This window comes from Sorex araneus, chromosome X, assembly GCF_027595985.1.
Source record: "Sorex araneus isolate mSorAra2 chromosome X, mSorAra2.pri, whole genome shotgun sequence".
Lineage (NCBI taxonomy): Eukaryota > Metazoa > Chordata > Mammalia > Eulipotyphla > Soricidae > Sorex > Sorex araneus.
This window is the reverse complement of record NC_073313.1, coordinates 196,452,552-196,464,868: the sequence shown is the minus strand read 5'-3', so window position 1 is coordinate 196,464,868 and position 12,317 is coordinate 196,452,552. Positions and strand designations below refer to the sequence as shown.

General features: G+C 36.6%; 1 protein-coding gene and 1 non-coding gene across 4 annotated transcripts in view; one reads left to right on the top strand and one right to left on the bottom strand.

Moving 5' to 3' along the window:
- Positions 1-12,317, top strand: part of KCNH7 (potassium voltage-gated channel subfamily H member 7) — a 470,160-nt gene that overhangs the window by 228,510 nt on the left and 229,333 nt on the right. The window lies entirely within an intron of this gene.
- LOC129400711 (small nucleolar RNA SNORA51) lies at positions 8,636-8,765 on the bottom strand. Its single transcript, XR_008627896.1, has one exon. It is a non-coding gene; the product is annotated as a small nucleolar RNA SNORA51 (small nucleolar RNA).

Genomic DNA, 12,317 nt, shown 5'->3' with positions numbered 1-12,317 from the left:
GATCTGTTGTGAAGAGAAATGAGGTCGCAAGGCCGCGGTAGTGGCCACGCGGTTTTGGATTTCTGTACTAAGTCCAGGGAGATTTCTTCCAGGTATTGGATCATTGCAAGCTTGTAAACCCCATCTGTGGTCGTCATAATATGGCGGTCACCACACCCTTCATCCCCGGAAAGGAAGAGGCGAGAGAGAGAAATACCTTTCCCCTCCTGGGCGGGCATGGGGTCGCGGCTTAGTTCTCAGGCTGGAGACATTCTGTGAGGAGCTGTCCATGCCGTAAGTAGTTTAGCTGGGTCTGGATTCACGCTCGTGCAGCAGCGGAGAGGCCGCACACATGTGCAACCCCCGGGGTCACATCTTGGCAGCAGGAGGGGCCGGTGCCACTTACCTTCCCAAGAGCACCCTCGCGTCCTTTTGCTGCAGTTTTTGTCGTAAATCCCATCTGTGGTCGTCATAATATGGTGGTAACTATCTCGGCAGCAGGAGGGGCCAGTGCCACCCACGAACAGAGACCTTATTAAAGTAAACGAGTTAGTTAATCAAGTAAATTTCTAGCAGGGGGGATTAGAAGTACAAAGGTTCCATCACGTTAGCAATGTTTGTGCATGTTTAGAAACAGAGAGGAGACAGGATTTCAGAGAATGAGAAGAAGAGAGAAGAGAGAGAGGAAGAGAGAGAGAGAAAGACAGGGAGGGAGAGAGATCATTTAAGAAGTAGCTGGAAACAGGACAGAAAGATGAACTGAACACATGTTTTGGGGCACACCCATGAGAACCAGGCCAGGAACAACACTCTCTGAGAGTTGTCAGATGGGTTCCAAAAACCAAATACAAGATGAGAATAATTTATTTTAATCCAAAATATCATAATTGATTCTTTGTGTGTCCCTCCCCCCCAGAATCTTCTCAAGTGGGCACTTCTAGTTTTAGTATTTTCCCCCACTGGACTCAAATTCACTTGATTCTTTCAGATCTGGTTTATAACATTTAGAATGGAATGTATTTTTGAACAAGAAACTGTGCTTATTTTTATCCTTAAATATGACATTAATCTATTTGTCAAAAATATGAGTTTACAAAATTCTAGAGATTATAAATTTCTCATAAAAGATAGAGATGCATGCTATGAAAAGGTTATTAGAAAAAAATGAAGTGTATCCTCTGTGTTTACCACATAGAAGGAAGTCTCATGCATATATGCCTACCACCTGTCCCCTGTCTTTATAGTGTTCGTCTTATTGTTAATAAAATGTGTTTTTCAATTCTTGCAGTTGACATACTATCACTAAGTTCATAGGCAATTGTGTAAATTTCTTACCTGAAAAGGAAATACATTATAATAAACATTACCGATGATGGTCCAAACCTAAAGTTAAAAAGATTAATTGTTTAGTTTATTATACTACAGTAGTATAGTTTATTGGGGAATGTGACATTTAAGGACAAATTGAATAATGGCAAGCTCATATGTGCCCTGATTTAGACATTTAACTTGAAAAATGTTTAGAAAAGCAAAAAGGAGCAAAAGTATATTTCTAATAGGGAATTGGAGCAGAGACGATATGCTTAAATCATTTTTAGTGCAAGAAGTTAAAAAGCAAATATTCAGAATCTAAAAGGGTAGATTCATAGATTTAACTTAAATTCATAAACAGAGGTATGGTTCTCCATCTCCATCTAGGTATTATTCTATAATATTAATGGGGATAATATTAGTTATTATTTTCTTTGATTTTTAGTCTTTTTGAATCTTAGAGAATCAAAGGAAGCTTATTTATTTAAAGTTTTCTGTTTAACCACATCCCTCCCTTAAGGACACCAATACATTTCCTTTCAATCGCCCTAAATCAGAGAGTTTTTAAAGCCATTTAGTTCAAAAATGGTAAATAGAATGACTGGTTCTTTCACTTGTTTTTATTTCTGTTCTCATGGAAAAAAATAAGTACTCATTGTAATTATTTCCTATAAAATATGATCCTACTTCTCAGTCCAGTTTCTTGGTAAACTCCACTAATAGCTGATCTATTCTAGATTTCTATTTCACAGCTAAGAATGTGGGGCCCCATAACTCAGAACTGGGTTAGAGATTAAGATATTAATCTTAAAAAAGTAAAATTTCAATATTTTTAACCATAATCTAAGTTCCTGATTCAAATTGTGTAGTTAGAATTGTTCGGCTCAGATATGACAGCTTGACAATCTCACTTCTTTATCATTTCTATTCTACACGAAGTAATAGAGCACTTATGAGGTTTATTACTAACATATTTTTGTATACACAAAATAAAGTTTTTCCTAAATTCTGGGCAACTAACTAGCTGATTGTATTGCAAATAAAAAGGTCATAGAATATCACAATGGTGGATTCATTTTTCAACTGCAAATGTTCTGATTTGTCCCTGAATGACTGTCAAGACAAGATGCCATCCTTTGTCAGTTGTCCTGAGACAAGATGTCACCTAAAGGTGATCATATCTTTGTATCTACTTGGTCTCATTTAATTCTGTGAAACTTCTACTTGTATTTCCTTAAACCCATCGGGAGAATATGCAATCATCAGAATTTTAAAATAATGCAATGTAAAGCTAATGCCCCTAAGCATGTAACAGGTGATATTCTGCAGAGAGCAGTTCTGGGTGCATTTAACATCTCTGTATGTGATTGATTACAAGTTGGAGAGAGTAGTCATTAAATTTGCCAAGTACATCACATCATCAGGATGGGTGAGCACCTTGCAAGATAGGATTAGAATTAAAAATGACCTTGACAGTTTGAAAAATGATTACAAGCAAATAGAAATTTAGTCTCCTACAATGATTTGAGCAGCAACTTACTTAGGAGGCCTCAGACTGCACAAAGAGAAGTCTGAAATCGACACGAAAGCCATGGAATGCTAGCAAAGAATCAGTAAACTTATCTGAAAATAATTATGAGATATGAAGAGAATTAAGAAATGTTTATAAAATAATTTAGGAATTTTGAATGTAAAGATGGTTACTGTCCAAAGAGAAACAAACAAAAATATTTAATACATCATGAAATACTTAGTCAATGAATAAAGAGATCTTAATGGTATAAACTTGAGTTTGATTTTAGAACAGTTTAGATTGCTTAAATAAAACAGTAATAAAGACCTCTGACTTTATGATCTTAAAAGGGTATAATGTTTATGTGGCATTTTAATTTCTCTCTTTAAGGAAAAAAATAATGAAAATTGCTTGAATACCATGTCTTTTTACAATACACTGTTCTAAAGTTCATTTCAGCTATCGAAAATTTTTGAAATTACCTAAAGTCTTCTATAAATTTTAATATTATTTTATGCAGACCACCATGAAGAACATATTTATAGTCGCATTTATTATTATTATTATTATTATTATTCTATAGTACCTCTATTGTGTAAAGAAAAGAATTACTACTAGTATAATATCATTTTTATTACATAAAGAATTAGTTAATACTAGAAAGAACTATGGCCTAATCCTGTTAAATCATTTTATTCGGAAAATTTAGTGTAACAAACTTACTGAATATAAATACATGGCATAATGGTCACACAGTTCTATTCTGTATGCAGTTTATGCAGCTTGTTTCTAATTAACCCAATCACACAACAAAGGAAACTTTAAATTTGTTTAAACTTTTCACAAAATGCAAAGACCATATGCTAGTTCTTGCATTCTACAGTAATTTTAAAAATATTTTATATTTTAATACATTTAAAACAGACATGGTACCTATAGCATTGAAAGTATTTGAGTAGTTTTAAAAGACCATTGATATATTTGATATCTAATATATATGTTTATGTTTAATTTAATATTCAAATTTTTAACAACTGTATTTCTGTCATGTCCTTACCTTATAAACAAAAACCTTTTTGATTTTGATAACTTGAATATGAACTTTATAGGTGTTCTAAATGAAGTGTCTAAATCTTTCCGGCACCTACTTAGATTCTGAACAGTCATATCATTTACTTGATGTCACCTCAGCAGTTTTTCTTTTACCTGGAGAGGAATGATGATAACTGTGTATTGACTGTGTCCAAGCCATAGGACCTAAGAATTGCAGAGTAACAGATTGACAAGGGTATACGCATTTATGTCAGTTCAGTGTAAGCAGAAATACTGGAAACTAGAAATATTGAAAATTAAAGGTAGAAATGCTCTATAGGAAATGATTCAGAGGTTGAACTTACATTTCACAATTTATATATCCAAATTACCAAACAGCACCATAGCACTGTCATCCCATTGTTCATTGATTTGCTTGAGCGGGCACAAGTAATGTCTCCATTGTGTTGTTACTGTTTTTGGCATATTGAATATGCCACGGGTAGCTTGCCGGTCTCTGCCGAGCGGGCGGGATACTATCGGGAGCTTGCTGGACTCTCCGAGAGGGACGGAGGAATCAAACCGGGTTCGCCACATGCAAGGCAAATGCCCTACCTGCTGTGCTATCGCTCCAGCCCATTATGATACATAATCAAATATTTTTATCTAGCATTTGTTTGAATTTAAAAATATATTCTCCCCACCTTCCCTCTGCTTCTGCTGTTGCAGTGACCCGGGATCCCCTGCACATCTGGCTGTGGTGCTCATACAGTCTGGCTGCAGATCACCACCAGGGGTTGCTTTTGTTATAGCACCATTGTTTAATGGGAGTGCTCACCAGGGATTACTGTGTGTTCACACACATGCTTGTCAGAGGTCACGCTACACTCCTGGCCACAGTACTCATATACCCTTAGTTGTGGGTCTCACCAGGATTCACAGAATTCAGTTGCAGTACTCACACACTTGGCTACAGTGTTCCAGAGATCTCACAATCCTGAGGTGCATTAGGTGCTGGGGAGTGTGTGTGTGTGGGAGAGGGGTAGATAGCAAGCCTCCAGGACTACATACCATAGGAAGATTTGCAAGTAATCTTTCTTTTATGGCTTCTACCTTTCGGAGAGGAGGGCAGAAGCATACCTGGCAATACTCAGGGATGACTCGTGGCTCTGTGCTCAGGGAGCATATGGATTGCAAGGGATCATACCTAGGTCAGCAGTATCCTATACTAAAACTGCAGCCCCTATGGTTTTTAACTTTTTTTGTTTTTAACGTTTTTATTGAATCACTGTGATATACCCTTACAAAGCTGTTCATGATTGGATTTCAGTCATACGGTATTCCAACACCCATCCCTCTACTAGTATATATTTCCCAGCACCAATGTCCCCAGATTCCTTCCCATTCCCCCATTCCCCCACCCACTGACTGCTTTTATAGCAGGTGTTTACCCACCCTCCCTTCCTGCCCCCCTCTCTCCTTATGGTCAAATTTAAGAAGGCGTGAGTCAAGGTTATAAATGAGTGTTCTTAGAGTTTTTTTTTTTTAATTCAGCAGTTTAGGGTCAGAGCAATAGTACAGTGGCACTTGCCCTTCACACAACCAATCCAGATTTAATCCCCAGCTCCCTATCACCAGGTCATCTGAGTGCAGAGCCAGGAGGAACACTCAAGCACCACCAAGTGTGACCCCAAAACCAAAAAAATAAATCCAACAGTTTAATCCGTTTGGATTAGGGGAGACAGGGCTACTAAGTAATGCTCCTGAGCCCAAAGATCATGACTGGCAATTCAGAGATAGCCAGGCCAAACAGTTCAAGGCCAGGAAGGATACGGTGCTGCTGCTTGGGCTCTGTGATACCAGGCAGCATCAGGGCAATGCCAATGGTGCTCGAGGGCCACCAAGAGCTAAGTCCCAACAATCCTCAGGGATCATGTGGTACTGGGGATCAAACCAGGGTTGAGCCCATGCAAGGCATATGTCTTAACGCCTGCACTATGTTTCTAGCCCCTGGATTGTTAGCTGTATATTTACAATTTTCTTGGGGCTGGAGTGATAGCACAGCGGGTAGGGCGTTTGCCTTGCACGCGGCCGACCCGGGTTCAAATCCCAGCATCCCATATGGTCCCCTGAGCGCCGCCAGGGGTGATTCCTGAGTACATGAGCCAGGAGTGACCCCTGTGCATTGCTGGGTGTGACCCAAAAAACAAAAAAAAAAAAAAAAAAGCAATTTTCTTATAACCCCTGTACTATCTAGTCCAAATACTTAAATCACCAAATACCCCCAAAAAATGGGGAATGGGAGTTTTCTAAAATGTTATTGAATTTTCTAAAATGTTATTTCATAATATTGATTTTCAGGGCTGGAGCAATAGCACAGAGGGTAGGGCGTTTGCCTTGCACGAGGCTGACCCGCGTTTGATTCCCAGCATCCCATATGGTCCCCTGAGCACCGCCAGGAGTAATTCCTGAGTGCAGAGCCAGGAAGAACCCCTGTGCATCGCCAGGTGTGACCCAAAAAAGAAAAAGAAATATATTGATTTTTCTTTTTTTTACTCACTTCCTATTTTTCTGGGGAAGCTTGGAGAGAGACAAGGAAGAGTGAGATAGAGGGACCAGGGAAAGGATTGAGAAAGACCAAAAATGTCTAAACTCTTGCATAAATCTGTGGTTCCAAGAGGAATATTGAGGGTTTATAAATCAGGATCTCTGAAATTAACTGGAATGTTCCTATGAAAGAAAATAGGACATGCACCCTCCTGTACAAAATTTTGAAGGTCTTCAGCAAACTGACAACACTAATTTAGAATATGGTAAACTGTTATATATGTTATGCAATGAAAGTTGCCACTGAATGAAGGATCTCATCCCAGAAGATCATGAAATATAGGAAACATGGCTTAAGATGATTCTAATTTTGTCAAAGTTCATCATTCATCCTATTACAGGATTAGCCAGTAAAGAAAGAGACACTAGACTAAGCATATGAAACATTTGAATGAAAGTGTGCAATATCTGAGTGCTTGTATATGGATATATTGAATCATTGCATACATAAATTGGCTTATTTTGAAGATAATGTGATTCAACTATATCTCCTTGGTTATGAGATAGAATTTTGACAAGTATTATTAGAAACAAAGGGGATAGAGAAATCATTTTCATTTTCAGTTAGAAATGAAAACTTTGAAGGCTTAAAAATGTCAAACAGGCACATGGTCCAAATGTTTTTGTTATTAGCTATCAAGACTAAAGATTTGCCCTGAGAGCAGGAAAAAAGATGGAAAATCATTATCACAGATGAGAAATGGTGGTTCTTATTCCACCTAATTTAAATATCCAAGGGACATTATTAAAAATGGCATTTGAGAATTACATCGATGCCTTTTCTGAAGAAAAATTGCTACCAATGTTAAATTGAATCACATTTTTTTCTAAGGTTAGACAAGATTAGACTAAGATTGACTACACTTACTGTGGGTATTTGGAAATGTTTAACATCTCTAATCTCAAAGTGAACTGTTTCTTCTATAATACAAAATATCTGTCAATTCTGTCTGCCTACATTATTGTGTCCATTGTACTAAATAGTAAAGTGAAGTTATTTAGTTAAAGCAAAGCACTTTCTTAAATATATTTTTTATTAATAATGTCATCCAATTGGGGCTAGAGCGATAATACAGAAGGTTGGCTACTTGCCTTAGACTTGACCAACCAGGGTTGTATCCTCAGAACCCCATATGGGTCCCAACTCCTGCTACAAGTTATCCTTGAGTGCCGAGCCGTTGTAATCCCTGAGCACTACAGGTGTGGCCACAATTAAAAACCAAAATACTGATGCCAGCAAAGGGCAAAATGACATAACGTACCCTAAATTGTATCCATTAGAAATTATGTTCAATTATTATCATCATAATCATTACCCTTGTTTTTCTTTCTTCTTTTCTTTTCTTTTCTTTTCTTCTCCTCTTTTTTTTCTTTTCTTTTCTTTTCCATTTTTATCAAGAAACTATTTTGTACAAGGTCTTTTATAATAGAATTGTTTCAGACACACAATGTTGCAATACCCATTCCAACACCAGTGTACCCAGAGTCCCTGCCATCCCTGAGCCTGCCTCCTTGGCAAGCACATAACAAATGCATTTCATATTATTTGCTCCAACAAAATGTAAAGAAATGGCAAATGGAAATAGCAAAAAATAAATAAATAAAAGTTAATTTGTAATGATTAGTTGCTGTATGATTTATAAAAAATTTTAAGCATATAAAAATATATAAAAATAATGCCAGTAATTTAAGGTTTATAGGTCAAATTTACCCAAAACTTATTTTCATATGCCCATAGAAACTGAAACTGATTTTTATCTTTTTAACAGGTTGTTAGAATCAATGAAATTATTCCGTACAACATTTTATGTTCCACCAAAATTTAATATTTACTCTTTGATCCTTTACAGAGCTATTGGTTTAATTGTATTACCAATACAACACACATATTTATGTGTAGTAGACTTGTTGGTTATTAGTAAATAAAATGTTTTCATTAAAATTATATGTATCTAAATAAAAAAAAAGATAATGCCATTCTTATTTTATTTTCATGATGTTAAAATATGCTCCTGGTGTAAATTTTGTTGCTGGGATGTCAAAGCTACATCAGTATTTTGGTGTCAAAAAGCATTTCTATTTAAAACATTCACTAAGTCAAAAGAAGATAAATTAACAAAACAATCCAAGCTAGAACACACAGTAGATACAATAGCAAATATATTTGACATCATTTTATTTTATTATTTTTTTCCATGTCCCCCCATTCACATTACAGACCAGGAAAAAGGCCTCAGCTGAGGTATCTATGGGGTGAGTTTCTGGCTCTTCTTTCTATCAAGGCAGTATAAATAAAGCAGCCTGTAGTAAGCATCAGGACATATGACATAATTTTAATAATATGGATATAAGATATTGTTACATTTTTAAAGAAGTTAGTAAAGACGTTTGGGGTCACCAACAAGAGGGTTATAATTTGCAGCCATTTTTTGCAGCTTTTGTTTTGTTATGCTGAGTAGATTAACTGAATTTTTCCATGAGCAGGGGTGGACAGAGGCATTTGGGGTCACAGATGATGGTGCTCAGAGGACTCCAGGCAGTACAAGGGATGAAAACAAGACTGACTTGCAAGACAAGCACGTTAACACTTTGATTCCTCTGGACTCAGCTCAATCGTGGCACCTGTTGCTCCTGTAGAAATTGTATGCTTTCTGTCCTTAGTTAATGATGCATTCTCCCAAAGCACTCCAGATTTTGTGGGAAGAGTCATAGGGAAGACCTGAAGAAATGATAATTCTCCCATTTCATTCTTCCTCACCTGTCTGGGGACTATTTATTAGGCTGGACTCTGCTAGTTAATTATGTCCTCCCTGCCTCTGAGGGTTTCTAACTCTTTACTTGTTAATGTACTTACTAACACATCATCCTTTTCGCCTTAATATAACTCTAGTGCTGATTGCAGAATGTGGGTGAAACCTTTGTCTATCAGGAGACTCGGAATAGATCAGGAAACTCAATACAACTCTGAATTAAGTTAACTTTCAGCTGTGGGAGACTTGAATCACCCTACCAACCTCACACACTATTCTTAACTGTTTCTTTGTCAGTGTTTTTGTTAAATGGAAAAAAATACTGCCTGCTCTTTCCATTTCTCTCCCCACCCCCATCACTCTAGTAAAAGAAAATTAAAAGTAGAATGTGATACTCATGAATTCTTTGATTCTGCCTGAATTATTGCTCTTATATGAACATTCACAAGTTTTTAAACAAGACTTTCAGAGGTTTGGGTTTTGTGTAAGCAGCTTTCATAGAGTACCAGAACTAGGAGTATAATGTATAAGAGGAAGAGAGACCTGCTCACAGGAAATCTGTTTTGATTCTTGTTTGAGGAGGGAAAAATGTATTAGAAATAAGGCTTAAACTTCAAAATGAAAATAAGAATTCTTCCTACTTTAAAAATATAAAGTATTCCAGAAAACTTCAATTTCATAGTTAACATTTTAATAGATTTTATGTGTTGATGACATAGATTCAGTTAACTGTTTTTAATATATAGAAATGATGAAACCTAAGTCTGTTCGGAGACTCACTGATTTGTTCAGTCACTTTCTAGTAACTGCATATGAGTTAATTTTATCATAGTGGACACTGTTTCTTTTCTTGTTATATAAGTTGTCTATTTTGCTTTTAAGTTTTCCACAGTACATAAACAGGTATCATTACTGGGGAAAATTTACTTTTGTAAAAGTGAAATCCTGAAATAAAAACAGTAAAAATGACTACAGACTATTGATCCTTCGGGTGGGGGCTCATGATGGTAGGGAAATACTCTCTCTGTTTTGTCAACCATGTGGTTCTGGAGTCAAAGTCAGGGCTCCTGCATGCAAAGCATGCTCCAGATCTATGAGCTATTTTCCAGAATAATATAGCACATCTAGAGTAGGAAATCATTGAGTTATTTCCTTATGCTTATACGCTAAAATAGTTAACAGGTTTATAGTTATAAACTATGTTTATAAGGTTTATGAAGTTATATGGTTTATACAGTGATACGGTTATATAGTTATAAACTATGTAAGGGGAAGCCTCTGTATTATTAAAATTGCATTTTAATTTGAGAGGACAAAATGCAAATTAATAAAACAAAAATGATTAATTTTAGATCGGGTTTAGAAAATAAACTAGATAATGTATAAAAAAAGTAAGTTTGTTGGGATAAGTAAGTTCATTTTTTAAGGAAGATCTCCCTAAGAAACAGGAGATTAATTGAGGTCATAAGATGAAAACTGAGGGGGCTGGAGCTATAGCACAGTGGGTAGGGCATTTGCCTTGCACACGGCCGACCCGGGTTTGAATCCCAGCATCCCATATGGTCCCATGAGCACTGCCAGGAGTAATTCCTGAGTGTAGAACCAGGAGTAACCCCTGTGCATCACCAGGTGTGACCCAAAAAGAAAAAAAAAAAAAGATGAAAACTGAGTAAGTCCTGAATTTCTGGGGAAATGCATTAAAATAAAAGGAATCAATGAGCAACTACTGTACCAATGTGCAGGAATTGGGGGTGACCATGTTCCAGGGAGAGAATATTTGTGACAGCTCAAAGAGTGAGTGGAGAAAAGAATAGTTGTGATGAGTTCAAATGTCAGATGACAGCTAAACGCCATATGGTGGCTCATGCAGGTTAATGGCTTGCTCTCATTTGCTAATTTAAGAAACTAGTCTGAAAAATATGCAAGGAAGGAAAGTGAAGAGTAGGAATGTGTAGGAATGGAAATATTGGATTTGTCCAATTTGAAAATAGCAGTTACTAAGTTAATCACAGTAACTGGAACACAGAAAAAGAGATCAGTGTAACCCAGAAGACTTTTAGCTGACATATTAGACAGAGGACTTTCTACCAATTTAGGTGTTCATAAAATGAACTCTGAAATTCTTGCCCTGGACATAAGGAATACTTGAGAATATGCCCTTTCATTTGTCTTTCCTTGTTGTTTTTCTGGCTGTAAGTACCCTGTATTATGCTTCTCTGTCATCTTCCAGTGCAATGTATGTTAGGCATAGATCCATCCAGATTCCCATAACTGTAAGCTCTTTTAGGTTAGTGCACAAATATAGATCTCAAAACTTTCTCCCTGTTTTTGACTCCAATCACAGTTTTGAAAATATTTATACTTTTTCCTATTCACAGCTATCACACTTTCTAGGAGTTTGTGGGGTGCCACTCTACTCCCACTCAAGTGTGCCAAGATAAATGCCTAGAACAAGTTATCTTCTTTCATTGCATGCTGTGATTGGGAACTTTTGAAATCACTTTCATTTAGGTGGGACAAAATCATTTCCAAGTGTTTTTCTATAGAAAAGTCTCTAATAGCCATTTTCCATTTGCTTCCAGATTTTACAGCTAAATGTGTCTTTTCTTTCCTACACTTAAGACTTTCATAGAAAGCTATTCACTTAGTGACCATCAAGGGCCTAATCATGTAATAGTTCTCCAATGAACAAGCTAATTTAGCTTTCCTCATACCGCTTTGCTTTAGTACTTATTGTAAAGTTTATTTCTCTCTATTCATTTGCCAACTTATAGTTTGTACTTTAATGTAAAAATGGCTATAACAACAATATACCATACATCTAAACAATTGTGTATAAGTATGGAGATACCACAGAAGTAATAGCAGCAATGTTATTAATATAGGTTAGTGAGTTAATATTATTTTTAACAAAACCTACTCAAGTATCAAGGCTGGAGTGATAGTGCAGCAGGTAGGGCGTTTACCTAGCATGCAGCCGACCCAGGTTCTATTCCTCTGCCCCTCTCAGAGAGCCTGGCAAGCTACCGACAGTATCTCGCCCACATGACAGAGTCTGGCAACCTAACTGTGGCATATTAGATATGCCAAATACAGTAACAAGTCTCACAATGGAGATGTTACTG